Below are 15,067 nucleotides of genomic sequence, written 5' to 3' on the forward strand. Positions count from 1 at the left end.
TCATGTGCCCAGCCCCAAATATGCCCAGCATCCTCACCATTTTTCTTGCTCTGTGCTGGAATCTCTCCAATTTGTCCACACCCTGTCTGTAGCGGGGGCCCAAAACTGAACACAGTACTCCAGATGTGGCCTCATCAGTGCTGAGTAGAGGGGAATAATCACTTCTTATTGCCAGCAGGCAATGCTGCTGCTGCTGCAGTCCAGTATGCCGGTAGACTTCTTTGCAACAAGGGCACTCCGCTGGCTCATATTCATCTTATTGTCCACTGTAACCCCCACGTCCTTTTCTGCAGAGCTGCTGCCCAGCCAGTCACCCCCAGCCTGGTACTGGTGCATGGGATTGCTCTGTCCTAAGTGCAGGACTTTACACTTGGCCTTGTTGAAACTCAAGAGGTTTCTTTAATAGCGCTGCGTGTGTAGACAGTGATGCTTTGCTACAGAGCTAATTAGTCAGCTACACAGTAAAGCATCTCGTGCAGATGCACCCACAGTATAGTTAACGAACGAAAGCTTATCCTACCAAGAGATGGGTGAAATTAAAATAAAAAGGTCCAATTATTCACAGATTCAAGCAGAATTCAAGTGAACAGTTCTGGCCATAGTGAAATGGGGTGGGGGTAGAGGAAGGGATTCAGAAAGGTACATATATTTTGTTTTACCATTTTTTAGAATGACACATTTCAACTTTTCATTTTGAAACAATGCTTCATTCCTAAATTTAGCTTGACCAAATTTTTTTAAAAATCTGTAAAGAAGCATCCTAAAAATGAATGTGATGCTTTGTTGGCCATAAAATTATTATTTTTTGGTTCAATGAGAAAATAAAAAAATGAGACTTAAAAACATGATTTCCCCCTAGATTATTCAGTTTAGTTCCTAACCCCTCCACCCTACCCCGCCTCCAGAAAAAAAAAAATCAATTATTCAGATAGCCCTAACCATACCCTGGTAAATGCTCAGGGCCTGATTCTCCCCTTGTCAAAGCTTATAAAAATGTGAAGTAATTGGACTGCAAACAAATCCACTGAGGTAAGAAGAGCTTCTCCAAACATATGCTAATGCAACAAATTAGGAGAACCACTGCCTTATTTTTAACTTATAATTTAGATATGAGTAACCACCATCTTGGCTTACAGCAAGGGGAGAATCATGGATTCCCAGAATTAGAAATACAAATCATTACGCCTTGGACTAAAGAGCCAGCAGCCAAAGCCTTAAAAGGAATTTAATCCTCATTAGGTGCCTCAGTCTTACCCATTTCAGTGGAAATTAGGCACCCAAGCAGTTTGAGAATTTGGGCTCAGACTCCTAAACTGGGAAGTATAACAAACTTCTGCCCTCACTAGGTGGGGCTCCAAGAGGAACATATACAATATTGCTGGGTTACAGAATGGTTTTACATCCCTAATAATGGGGATGATAAAATCATGAGAAGAATCATAGAATCATAGGCTTGAAGGGGTCCTTAAAGATCATCTGGTCTGCACAGATACAGGATTTACCATTTTTAAACCACCTGAGATAGATGCCCATCTAGGTTTTCTTTGAAAATCCCCAAGGAAGGATTTTCCATAACCTCCCTAGTTCGTCTATTGTTGTATACTACAGTTAGGAAGGGTTTTTTCTTGAGATTTGCTCTACATCAGCTTTTCTGTAGCTTAAATCTGTTGCCTTGTGCCCTACACTGTGTGACAAGGGAGAGCAAAGTTTCTCCCTCATCTTTCTGGCAGCCTTGTAAATATTTGAACACTCGTATCATGCCTTCCTCCTCTTTTCTAAACTATCATTTTTTTATTGCCTGTCACTAAATCCTTACCAGTTTCTTTACATCCTTCTTAAAATGCAGAGGGCTCCAGCTGAGGCCTAATGTGCATCAAGTGGAGCGGTACTAGCACTTCGTGTCTCCCACGTACACCTGGCACATGCCACCTCAAGTGCATCAGGCTGCAACCCCTCTATCACATCCTCAGGAACCTCCTGCTATGGTTCTGGATGCCCTTCTCCCTATATCTTTTCTTTTCTGCACTCCCCATCCATGGCCTTACCAAGTCCCAGGCTTTCTGGTCAGACTTATCTGACTCTAGCTATCTATCTGACCTGGAAGGAGGCTCTGGCTGAAGAGAAGCTGGACAACAATAAGCCCATCTTCCTATCCCCATCCACTCATGCCTGTGGGCAGAGTTTCACATGGCAGCGTCCAATGGCTCCTTTGATTCATTCACAGTCCAGTGCTGGCTGCTGCGCTCCACTCGGTATCCCCCTTTGTAGCAGTTTTTATTAACCTCTGAATGCTACTCTTGCCCTGGCTTTTGCATTAGTTTTCCCAGTAATTTTGTTGGTACACACTTAGCACCCCCCTCCCCAATAACAGAGGGGGTCACTTTAACAATTTCTGTGTGGGCTCAGGCCCACAGTCCTCTATACATACCAAATAGGCCTTTCTCTCGCTTTCAATGCTTCCTTTAATGCAGCCTAAATCTGCAAAACCCATTAATGACTTGAGGAATTTGTGATCTAGCATAACCCCCAGATCCTTCAACTCTGTATTTGTGGGGAAGAAAAAAGGAAAGAATTATTCTACTATTTCTGAAGATGTTCATGAAATCATTGCAAGAATTGAGTCTGACCCTACTGACAATACTACAAGTCTGGAGAAAGTCGACTGATGTCAGTGACGTCAGTCTGACTTTGGCTGGGGTAGGCGAGTGAGCACTTCGGCCCAGAGGCATCAATAGTGCTGCTGTAACTACTCTTCCCACGTGATAGGGTACATTTTTACTCAAGGTAAGGTTCCCGGGGGGGGTTTTATGTTAAGCACCCACTGATACAAGGAAAGCAGTTCTGGCAGTCCTGTGCACCCTGAGGAGTCCTGTATTCACTGGAATTGAATGGGTGATGGAAGGCAGCAAAACTGTAGGCTAAGAAGACATCTGTGTGCTAAGAAATCATCAGCTAAGAAGAATCAGTCTCACCCCAAGAGTTCCCTTTCGACCTATGCTCACAGCTTAGCTCAGGGGTGGGCAAAATGCGGCCCACGGGCCAGATGCAGCTCACCAGGCTATTCTATCCAGCCTGCAGGGCCACTAAAATAATTTAGAAAATTAATATTTATCTGCCCCTGGCTGCCTGTCATGTGGCCCTCGATGGCTTGCCAAAACTTAGTAAGCGGCCCTCTGCCTGAAATAATTGCCCACCCCCGGCTTAGCTGCAAGAAGCAAAGATATTCTCCCTACCATGCACTGGCATGAAGCAGAGGTGGGTGCCCGCTGGATACCAGTGAGAGTTGAATGCTTTGTTAAGTGATCTCCTTAGACTCCAGAGAGCCCTGGACAAGGTCACTCTGAACAAAGGGCTGCAGATGGATTACAGCACTGTAACCCTTCATTTACACAGCTGTTCCCAATACAGCCTTTTAGTGGTGTTGGGGGGAATGAATCTCATTTGCTATGAATGTTTAAGTAGTCACAGCTGTTGTTCTGTGCAGTCGCTTCAGTTGCTTAGCATGTAGCGTGTAGCCAGTTGCATACATGCTAGAATCCTAAAAGCATCAGACACTGACTCAGCCCAGAGCTCAATCAGCTGTTGCAATATGTCATGGCATAGCTGGCCATGCTCCCCAGATGTATGCGGAGCTTGCAAGGTGTCCCGCCCCACCTTAGGACATGTCTGCGAGTGGGGGACACCCTCATTTGAAGACACGCTTCCCATGCTGGAGAGCAGGGGTATCCGCTGTGGGACATCTGCAATGGGAAGGGGAGAAACTCCCATAGAGGGATCCCCCTTCACATTTTCAGGCCCTGGCAGCCACAGCTCTGCAGACATGCACCAGGAAACTCCACTGCAGAGGGATTTTGCCTGGTGTGCATGTGTAAGCCCGGACGTGGTACACATGACTGCAGGTGGGGAGAAGGGAGCCCCTATGGTAGTTCCTCCTCTGTGCTTGGCCCAAAATGGTAGGTGTGTCTGCAAGCAGGGCAGGGTTCCCCACTCACCTAGACTCTCTCCTGTCCTAGTTTCCCTGCTTATGGAGAGGTGCCCCGAGATTCCCCAGGGTGCCCCTCTGTAAGTGGGGGAAGCTGGAGAGGTGCTTCAGGAGCTTGCAGGGCACCTGTTCAGGGTGACTGGGGAGTGTGAGCGGCTCAGAGAGCCCATACTCTCCCACCACAGAACTACTAGACATCTGCCACAGTAAAACTTTGGTCACAACCTTGATTTTCCTCAGATGTGGCATGACAAATGGTAGGGACATCTGTTTGCTCACCATTTGTATGGCTGCACCAATGAGGCATCGGGCAGAGTCTGTTTCCACCCCAAAATGTGCTATCAGGAGCTTCTCCGCCCATAGAAGTCCCAGCTGGCTCTCATAGCCTGGATGGGACTGGCTGCTTGAGAGCCTACTGCTGACCCCTGTTACAGTGCTTGCAAAGAAGCAGCAACCCTTTCGGTGCTGTGCGGGTATGTGATAAGATAGGTTTCCTTTTGTTTAAGCCCAGTCTGTTCTATAAACCTTTTCTTCCTGTTTTCTCTGCCTGATTCCTGTCTCTCAAGCTTTGCCCAGCTCGAATCCTCTGCTTTGCTCCTGCCTGAATCTTAGCTTGGTCCCTCTGCCCCACTTTGACTTTCCCTATTTGAACCAAAACTGAGATTTAAAAGGTAGCAGTGATACTGTTACTTGCTGTGACTTGGTAAAGCAATTTAAAACGTCAAAGCTGCCTCCATCTAATTAGTCCCACTTGCTCAAAGACCTTGATCCAGCACACCAGGCACAGCTTTTCATCTCTTCCATTTTACTTGACACTCCAGCGGCTGTTATGGTCAATCGCTGTCTGCAAGGCAAAGGGTTTTGCTGTTCGCTCTCTTTCCGTTATCGTGCAGCACAACTGATTTCACAGTGCCAATTGCACAGTGCCATGCTGTAGTCTCTCCTTTTGGGGTGTACGTTGTAATCAGCTGGGCTGCTCTTGCCAGCAAGTGCCAGCTCCTCTCTTAGGTCTCTGCCATTTATTTTTCATGAGACATAAGTTTTGAGGCTAAGAATGTATTAATATAATTTCAATTGCATGAGTTTATTTTAGAGGGGGGAAGTGTGGGTGAAAGAAGACAGGCAAAACTGTTTCATAGTCTGTTTAACAAATTGGCAGCTGTGAAGTTTATCTATTATTGTGTACCAGGTCCCACCCCCCTCCCCACGACCTTGAAAAGTATGAAGTACTGCTAGGAAGAACAGTTTAGCATTCTCAGCATGATGTAGAAGTTGGCTAATTCAACACATGCTGTAATTTCCCCAAACAAACCTGTAGTCCCTTCCCTTCTCTTGAAAGACTTTCTTGGAAAAAGTGTACTGTTGTACTATCCTGAGTTCCTGCAATTGTACAAACCCTATACTAATGTTGTCTGAAGTATAAAGGGTTGTGTTTTATTAGGATGTATGAGGCACCTCATTTTGTGGTGCAGTCCCCTTGTTCTTTTGGACTCTGTTGTCCCTTTACTTACTAACTCACAAAATGGATCTCTAAGTTTGATTATATGGGTCCTAATCTGCTTGCAGTCTTTAGGAACAAACATTCAGCTCTCAAGGGGTGCCATTAAATTAAGTTTCATGCTGGGATTATTTTTCTAATGAGATCTCCTAAACACCACACTCCTGTCTTTGGAATTTCTGGGGTAAGCGGTATATAAGCACATAAATTATCTCTCTCAACCAGCAGAATGGATGTTAACCATAATCTTAGGGAACAGAGGCACACAGGTTTGGGTTCATTGCTATAGCTCTAGTTTTTTGGTATACATCATAGTTGCAGGGGAAAACAGAGAGAGTCTCCCTGTGGTCTAAGTAAATGACAGCCTTGTCTTGTCCTCTGTCACACACAGCAAGCAAACTGACATCAAGTCACTGAGTAGGTCTTCAGTCAAGGAAGAGCAGATGTTAGGTCTGAAATTAAGGGAATTGCTTTCATCCCAAATGAATGTGTGGCATCTGCTGCAAATACAGAAGCCTGAGAGAATGGCAACAACAAAAATAAAACATAGGAAAATAAAGGATTGTTTCCTTCTCCAGCTATCTATCCCAGCCAACACATATCCACTCACACACAACCATGCTTCTACTTCAGCATCCTATCACACAGCTAAAGGCTTGAATAAATTGAATTTCATGCGAGCCATATCAATAAAGTGAAAAAATGTCTTGCATGTAAAAGCAGGAAATACCCACAGGATAGAACCCAGTGGTAATGACAGATTGATTACTTTTGTCAAAAGATACGAGGCTGCCTACACAGTCCATCAAGTTCCCAGAAAGTGCTGAGGATAACTTTTTGCTTCAGAAGATACAAGAAGCCACTAGGCAACGTGGTATGTGATGGCTGCTTTTTTTTGTTTTTTTTTTTGGCTCTGGTTAATATAGAAGAAGCTCTTGAGAAGCTCAGTGAAAGTGATCTCGACATGAAAATCCACTGTTCAAAGGAATCAGAGCTCATGGAAGAGGTGATATCTTTTATTAGCCCAACTATCTAGCCGGTCTAATTAAAAAAAAGGCTTTGTTTGCCAGCTTTTGGGCGTGTCCCGCCCCACTCGATGGGTGAAGGGAGAGGTGCTTTTGCAATCCTCTGTGCGGCGTGGTTAGACAACACTCTTAGAATAAACAACTTACTGCTTTATTTTGGTTAACTTAATAACAACAATAAAACCCTTGGTCAAGATTTCTTCCTGGAAACATTCACATGAGGCAAAGAGAAGAAAGGAGAACTTGAGAGAAAAAGAGAAAAGAAGAGAAAGAGAGTGAGAAAAAGAGAGAGAGAGAGAGAGATATCACCACCCCTGGATCCTGCGTTGTCGGCGTGTTTCTGTTGCTGGTGCTTCTTTTTTGATCCGCGGGCGATGGGTCGACGAGCGCGCGTTTTCCCTGTCCGCCTTTTATCTCCTTCCCTCAGGAGGGCTCCGCCTCTGGCTGTCAATCACGCGGACCTACGCAATCTAGAGTTCTAGAAGCTTCTCCATTTGAGTCAGCGCTCCCTGGGGGTTTCTGGTGGTAGCTGAGCTGACCGCAATGTGACCTTTGTTTTGCACATGCTCAGATCAGCAAATAACCAACTTTACTCAAGCTGCAGCTTCAGGGGGCTGTTACAGTGCACTGATCTGCATCGCTTCCCACTTTCCCCAGCACTTGTCACCACTGAGTCAGCACCTGCGGCAATGTGCTTGCTCACAGTGTTTGAGACAAACCTTTCAACTGCAGGCTGTCCCCAGGTTATGTAAAACAATTTAAGCAACTTTAAAACAATTTAACGCCGGGTTATCACAGGGCGCACTCACCCTTCTTCAGGCATAGGAGAATGCAAAGATTGTAAAATTTCTCCTACATGGAAATGAAAACTCACATTCCATAGGAAATATGAATATTCATTTCCACCTAGGAGAAATTTTACAATCTTTGCATTCTCCTATGCCTGAAGAAGGGTGAGTGTGCCCAAAAGCTTGCAAATAAAGACATTTTTGCAAATATCTAGTTGGTCTAATAAAAGATATCACCTCTGCCACGAGTTCTGATTCCTTTTGCCTGTAGACCAATAGGGCTACAACCTGTGTCCCTGTTCTAAGGAAGGAATCCTAAAGGAGAATGACTTCAGACAAAGCAGACTTCAAAACAAAATGCATAAAAAAGGACAATGGTGAGCTGGGTCCTTTGGCAAAATAACTGAAGAGGCAAAGGAGGGTTGGCAGCTACCAAAAAACCTGATCTAAGACACAATAGAAAAATATTCTAATACAAACAAAAGGGAGTAGAGAAAATTAGTTAGCTATGTTAGTGTAAATTTAGGCAGAAGGCAGGGTGATACTGGCTAAGGAGTTAGACAAAAAGGCAAATAGAAGTAAAAGAAAAGTACTAGTAAAATGAGACCCCCAAGGCTACACTGGAATTATTTCAGTGATTGGGGCAGGAGGAAGGACATTAAAGAAATCATTTTTTTAAAACAAAGGAAACATGGGCTGCATCACTAAAGATGAGTCTAAAGAAATAGCAAAAGCAGGTAGGATAAACTCAGAAAGACTAAGGCACAAAATGAGTTTAGTTAAATCCTGGGGCTGTAACAGGCAACCAGAAAACTTTCTCTAAAATACATAAGAAGTAAGAGCAAAGCAAAGGAATGTATTGATCTATCACTTAACAGGAGAGGAGAGCAAACAAGATGACACAGGAAAATGAAGGACTCAGTGTCATCTTACCTTCAATCTTCACATGAAAGGTAAAAATAATTTAACAATTGGGTCCCAATTTAACGAGGAGATAGGAATGCAGGTCAGAGTACAGATAAAACAAGTCCAAGACTATTTAGATAAGACAGAAGATTTCAAACTGTCAGGGACTGATGGACTTCACCCTAGAGAACTCACAGAATAAACCCAAGTAATTTATAAACACTTAGGATGCCTCCAGATGAGCGCGGGCCTGCATTATGTGGCTCTGCAAACACGCTTGCAGTGCCACATGCCACACAGCCCAGTGTCCTCCATGCTGCAAGGGCATGGTGCCTGAGTCTGCACTGCTCTGTTTGGGTTTTTCCCCCCACAGGTTTTTTTTTGATTCCTGGATATCCAGAGGTCAAAAAAAACTACAGAAAAAAAACCAAACCCACAGAGCAGTACGCACTTGGGTAGTGTACTGCTGAAAAGCGGAGCCAGGCCACCCAGAGCTGTGCTGTGGCTGCCATCCAGGCTCTGCCTGGCAGAATCACTACAGCTGCAGCCCTGGGAGGCCCCCAGGACCCCAGGAAAGGCTGCTGGGGCCAACACAGTGCTGGTCCCAGCCTCCCCTACTGCCCCCAAGGTAACTGGCCGTGCATCAAAGTGCACATGACATGAGCATTACTCAAGGACAAGTAGCTGTGGTGCAAGGTGCACCGCTGCTACTTGACTCCAGGGAACCAAATATCCATGCACGTCTGGACGCACCCTTAGAGATTACCTATGAATACTTGTTGAGGACCAGAAACATCCTCCTAAAGAGTGGAGAAGGACAAATAGACCATCACTGTTTAAAACAGGGATAAAAAGACCCATAGAATTGCAGAACAGCTACCTTAACTTTGACCTCTAGAAAGATACTGGAACAAATTAAGAAAACAACGTAAGAGTATAAAAACTGCCATTTACTGGGTCAGGTCATCGGTCCATCTTGCCCAGGATCCTGTCAGACAGGGCATGCCTACACAAGATGCTTGACTGTGGAGCTGACTAATTACCTGTGCAGTAAGGCCTCACTGTCTACATGTGCAGTGCTATTAGGCCAGAGTAAACTAATTCACTCCACTGTGGGAAAGTACTGCCTGACAAGTAGTATCCTGTGGAGGTGTTATTTACTCCACCACAACACACATGTAGACGGTGTCCAGGGCTGGCTGGGGCATGAGGGTGCTATAGTGCAGGGACCTGCCCGCTGGCTAGCCCTACACTGTAGCACCCTCATGCCCAGCCAGACGCTCTGCAGCATATTGAGCTGGGATAGAGCACCTCTGGGCTGGCAAGCTGACCCTGCAGGTCTCCTCCCAACCAGGGCTACTCTGCCTCAACTCAGACATGCTGGGGACACATGGAAACACTGCACCCGGGAGCAAGATAATCCAGTGTGAACTGTACCAGAGTTTATTATGTTGCATTAATAGCACATGCAGACATGCACACAGTGGCAGAGAGTGGTGCTAAAAGGGAGAGTGAACTGAGCATGACCTGGGTTTTTCCCGGTGCTCCTCTCCCACTTGCAGCCTCCAGCATTTAGGTTTAGGGTCTAGGAAGTTCTGATTCAGAGGTTGTCTCCCTAACTTCCCACGTTCAATAGCTACTGATGCACCTTTCCTCCAAGAAAGTGTCCAATCCCTTTTTGAATCAGCTGCCACAACATCTGGTGGCAATGAGTTCCACATTTTAATTAAACACTGTGTGGAAGAGAACTTCCTTTTGTTAGTTGCAAACTTGCTACCTACAAGTTACATTTTGTGACCCCTATTCATTGTGTGAGAGAGTAAATAATAAATAATAGTAAATAATAAATAATAATTTTTACTCCACCACAAATAATAAAGCCCTATTTACTTTCTTATTGCCATTTCGTATTTTGTAAACCCTTACCTTGTCCCCTCAAGCACCTCTTTTCTAAACAGACTAAACTAACCTGTTTTAGTCTATCCTCATAGGAAAGCCCCTCCATCCCACTAATCATCCTTGTTGCCCTTCTCTCGACAGTCTCTAGTTCTTCTGTATCCTTTCTGAAGTGTGGGGACCAGAACTGGGCACAGTATTCAAAGTGTGGCTGCCCCATGGACCCATGGAGTATAATGATAGTTTTCATTTTGTTTAAAGTTCCCTTCATAATAGTCCCTAACATTTTGACCATTCATAAAAGTACATAAAAGAAAATACAATGATAAAAATAACCAAATAGAGGCTTGACATGATTTGTTCTCGATAAATTCATCTGGTGTCCATCGCTGATGGGTTAAGTGGCCTAGTTCAGAGGCATGCATCTCATATTTTGAGAGCCACTTGTGAGGCACTCTTACCAGTGGAGGGTGGCCCATAATGGGAACTGTTGAAATGTAAGTTCTCAGTGCAGATGTACCTGCTGTTTAATGAATCACTGTGCAGGAAGAACACAGTTTAAGGTGAAAAAGAGTAACTGGGCTCACTGTTTTGCTTGTTAAATCCTTGTTAATTCATAGGAATGAATGAATGAGATAGTATAGAATTATGGCTGGCCACTGGGCTTGCTTGTATAACCTTTTGTATAACCCTGGTCTCACGAATAAGGGGGAAAACGTAGGTACAATATACGTTGATTTTAGTTTTTCCTCACAGTCCTATAGGACATTCTAATAAACATGACTAGATATAATTGCCATAAGTAGGTGCACAGCTAGGTAAAAAAATCATTCTCAGAAGGTGTGTCTACGCTGGACATTTACTGCTGAGCTGCCTAATTAGTTCCACAGTAAATGTCTCAGCGTCTACACATGTGGCCCTGTTGGGCACTGTCATGCCCTGCCAGCCCCTCCGCAACATGCTGAGCCGGGCAGGAGCAGCCCCAGTCTGGCAAGTTCACCCCCGGGGCAGGCTCACCCCCTAGGGTTGCTCTGACCAGCTCAATTTGCTGTGGTCCCAGGCACATGTTCAAACAGCATGCCCAGTAGTAATAAACGCTGGCACGATAAGAACCGGAGTTTGTTGCTGTACCATAATGACACATGTAGATGTGCCCAGAGTGTAGGTTTTGGTGGCTTGATATCAAACTGAAAGGACCTCTCAAGTGGAGTCCCGTAACCGCTGGTTGTGGACAAAGGTCTATTTAACGCTTTCATGGTGGATCAAGGTGAGTGCGTGGTGGGGCAGTTGCAGCACACTTCAGCTGTGTGCTGCATGTACAGTGAGATCTCTGAGTTCATATACTGGTCAGCATGGGCTCCTGAGCTCAGAGGGTGAGCACCAATGCTGTTCACCCCTTCTTTTTTCCTGCCCCCAAATTTAGTCCAGGGAAGGAGTGGGAGGCAAACAGTGGTAGCATCCCTCCTCCAGGCTCCGAAGCTGTGTGAACAGAGTGGCTCCAGGAACAGCCCATGCCAACCAGCTGGTGAGCTCGGAGAGCTCATGGCTTATGATACACAATCAAAGGAGGTGCAGCCAAACCCCGCTCACTCTTCTCCTGGGTCCATGCATGAATACATCCATTAAAGAGCAGGATGGTGGAAGAGAGGTACAGTGACATTTGCAGATTGGCACCAAGCTGGAAGAAGCCGAAAGCAGTCTGAGGCCAGGGTCAGAATTGAAATTGATCTTGAAACACCAAGACAAAGTTAATGAAAAACAAATGTAAGCTGCTACACTTTGGAAGGAGAAATCAAATGAACAAATAAAAAATGGGAAATGAATATCTGGACAACACTACTACAGAATAGGAGCTGGAGGTTGTACAGGAGCTACATGAGTCTCTTGCTGCACATATTGAAAAGAATCGGAGCTTTATAAAACATGACCAATAAGGAGAGGCTGAAGGAATTGTATTTGCTTAGTCTGCAAAAAGAAGGGACTGAGTAGAGACATATCCTTTCCCATGTACAAAACATTGTTCTAAAGAGGCAGGTTCTCTGTGACCAGTGGGAGAGGACAGCAAGTTGGTTTAATCTGCAGCAAATAAGACTTCAGTTGGATATTAGAGGGAAAACAACAACAACAACAACAAAACCTTTCTGTAGCTTGGGGCGTGGTACAGGGGTGGTTGGAGCCACGCAGAGCCCATAAGGCTGTGGTGCACCCGAGCCCCTTTTCAGAAAACGGGGCCGGTATAGTACAGCAGAACCGTGGCCAAGAAGACTAAAGGTAGCCTCCCTATAATACATATAAGATCAAAGACGTGGAGGGCAAGATTCGAGGTGCGGATAGGCAGCTTGGCATGGTAGAGAGGGTAACTAAGGGGGAGCACGGAGACCCCGAGGTTTCCGTCCAGTCACACTTTCCAACTCTTGGAGTGGTGAAAAGATGTGACAGCTTACATAGGGATACTTCTTAAACACTTCCACTGAAGAGTGGCTTCGAGAAAGGCTGTCCAACTGGCAGTCTGCAGCTACCCCTTTCCCTGCCCAGTAGAGGGAGAGGGCCTGCAGGTGCCATGCACTGCTGATGCAGCCCACACAGGAGTGGGAAGGGGTCATCCCTGCAGCATATACCCCATGCAGTGTGCAGTTTAAGGGCTGCATTTCACTTCCATGACCAGTTTTCAGTGACACTGAACTTGGGCCACCCTGGGTTAGACAAACATCTGTTAGAAATGGTCTAGGTATACTGGACCATGGCTTACTGTATCATCTCTTGTCCCTTCCAACTCTATTTTTTTTTCTTCGATCTCTAATTTTTAGTAGTTAGGGAGAGACTTCTCCTGGAAACAGGCTGTCCAGCCTGCTACAGGATCTCATTCATTTTCTTGTGGGTCTTGTGGTACTTCAATGTCAGGCCATGTCTCTCACGGTCTGCTATCTGGTATCATGTAGACCAGGACAGCCTGTTCCATGGTTGGGGTGTCAGCGACTAAACTGGCACCCCCACCTGGGTGAGCCTGGGTAAGGAGGGTGTGTAGACACCCAGCAGGACTAAAAAGGAGAAGACCTGTCAAAGGGCGGATGAGATCCCTGTGAGCTGACAGCCATCTGTACCTGGAGAAGAGATGGGCGCTGCTAAGTCACTCTGCCTGAAGAATCACCAAGGATGCAAAACAACTCAATTAACCTAGGAGGGTTGTTACAACATCTGCATTTCTAGGGCACCCATTATAATTCCCAACAGCCAGCTGGGACCACCCCCCAAAATCCAGGACTGTCTCAGCTAAAATGGGACATATGATCACCCTAGCTTTGCATTGTGACATTTGCTTTATCCATGGGGGGAAATTCAGGTGCAAAGACTCTCTTCTGCTTCCTTCTATTTGGGACCAAACGCTCTTGAGAATAGCTTATGAAATTTTTGCACAGAATTTTTTTTTTTTCATGTAAGCCTTAGCCCAAGCCCAATTCCCAAACTGGCCTTTCAAAAGGAGCTCCTTCCAGACATATATATATCTTAACCTATGTTGTTTATAGATCCAGACCCTACAGGTTGTAAATATGAACAATGCATTGCTATAATGCCATGAATGTTTATTTAATCTGCATAGCAGTATGAAGCATTGCCCCTTTCTAACCAAGCCTTTGGCAGACAGAATGCTAACAGAAAAAATGCTTAACATTCAAAAGCAATTTCACAAGCGTGATCAACAGTAAAAAAAAAAGTCCAAAGTGTCAATATACTAAATAAAATGTTCAGACTATTCACAATGCTCTGATTGAGTTTAAGCTCATTTCATAAACAGAACTTCCAGCAGAATGCTACATTCTGCACAGAAAATTGAAGAAAACATCTTGATTTTATGAATAAGCTCTGGAGAGTGAGATCAGCATTGTATTAGATCACAGAATACAAAGTTATTCAAGTTTTTAGCTAAAGCATAGCATCTGTAAATGTATTTCTGTAGCTTACTTGGCAGTTTGATTTTTTTTTTAAATGGAAAGTGTTGAAATTAACCTGAAAAGAAAGGGAATTGACAACCTCAGCAGACTTGGAGCTGGGAAAGTCTGTGTGTATTATCTATGGTCTTGGTGGGGAATAGAGGTAGAGCCTACAAGCCTTACATCCATACTCCACCAATCAGATCAGTTTGCAGCTGCATAGCTAACTGCTGACAAGTAGTACCAGAGTTGCTCAGGGGCACCTTAGTTTAACTAACTATATAAGATGCTTTTCTCTTTCTAGCCTCCATGAAAAAAGGCAGTGCTACATCCACCCAGATGACTGAGAATAGATGGAAAGGCAGCATGCTGGTGTAGCCATAAGAAAGGCAGGAAACGTAGCTTGTGAACCTGGCTTTCTGCGCCAGTCAATTTTAACCTCTGTGTCTCAGTTTACTCATCTAGAAAATGAAAATGCTCACGCACTTTTTGGAAATGGTCTGAGTTTTTTGGCTAAAAGGCCCCACACGAATGCAAATGATAGTCATATTGCAAGACTGAAGCCAGATCCATCCATCCATCCATTCTTCCTTCCTGTGCATTCCCTCTGAGCTCAGGAAATCTGTCTGTTTTGTGAGCCTTTCTCCTCTTGCTTTGTTTTTCCTCCCCTCCACAGTCTAACACCTTTCCCACCATACCCCCCACTTTTCATTACTTTTTCCTGCCTTTTTACAACTTTATAAAGCCCTTTCTCCTGCAGTAACCTGCTTCCCCTCCTCCCCTCTCCCTGTCTCTCTCTGGTTTCTTTTATTTTCCCCCGTCTCACTGTGGCTGCTCTGTTGCAGTGTTCCCTCTAAGCTGCGCACGTACTTGGCCACATACAATAAAAAACATGCCATTCAATAACTTTTTAATGCCATGCACACCGTGGTGTACCAACAAGGGGGGCGGTACGGGGCCATGGCCCCTAGGCGCCAGCCTGGGGCGACACCCAGTGCCATAGCAAGGAGGCACCGCCGCTCCTCCCACCGCTGCCTCCAGCT

The sequence above is a fragment of the Crocodylus siamensis genome, chromosome 3 (genome assembly GCF_052110815.1).
Source record: "Crocodylus siamensis isolate JL-2025a chromosome 3, ASM5211081v1, whole genome shotgun sequence".
Taxonomy (NCBI): domain Eukaryota; kingdom Metazoa; phylum Chordata; order Crocodylia; family Crocodylidae; genus Crocodylus; species Crocodylus siamensis.